We start from the raw sequence: 784 nt of genomic DNA on the forward strand, positions 1-784 counted from the left end.
GGGGGGGGGTAGGGTGGTGACCTCTCCGCTGAATTTGAACAGAGAGGCGAAGACGAGTTTTTTGGGGTTTTCCCACTGCCAATTCCTTTATTTATAATATAAAACAGATGTAGACACTGCAGAAACACAAAAAACAAAGGCTGGCACTGACAAACCTCACCACAGACCAGACCGCCCTACGGCCTGCCGTTGACGCACAGAAGAGGCGAAGCTGTTTTCCTTCTGTTGTGAGTAAATGCAGGCTAAAAAAAAGAGAAATAAATAGTATTTCATCGATAAATTGTTGAAATAAGACAATTTTCTCTTTATTTTGTTAATTTTATTGGCCGGTTTCCACCGCCAGTGATGCGGACCGCCATCACCTCGAGAAGCTGCAAACGCCAAGCAAAGGCCTCGTGAACACAGCGATGAACGCAATGCTTTAGAAACGAAAATTTGTATTTATTTATTTGAATACTTGGGGTGTATTTCTGAACTCAATTTAAATGGGTTTCAGCCGCGAACGGCGGATGGACACGCCAGTCCCTGCAGGTCACCTGCAAGGCAAATCGAAGGCCCTGCTGCAGTGCAACAAATGCAAGATAAGGGGAGAAGGTTTTATGCTCCCTCTTTCTGCTTTTTGGGGCCGCTTTCTACCCATCGGAGTTGCTGTGTGGTCCGCACACAGCACCTCTAGCGGGGAGACGCAGTACTCGCAGGGCTATCGCGAACAAGACGGAAAATACGGAAATAGAAGACTCAACCAGCAAACAAACACAAGCACAAACACACACGCACACACGCG

The sequence above is a fragment of the Eimeria mitis genome, genomic scaffold, assembly GCF_000499745.2.
Source record: "Eimeria mitis Houghton genomic scaffold, Emh_scaff2648, whole genome shotgun sequence".
In the NCBI taxonomy this organism is placed as follows: domain Eukaryota; phylum Apicomplexa; class Conoidasida; order Eucoccidiorida; family Eimeriidae; genus Eimeria; species Eimeria mitis.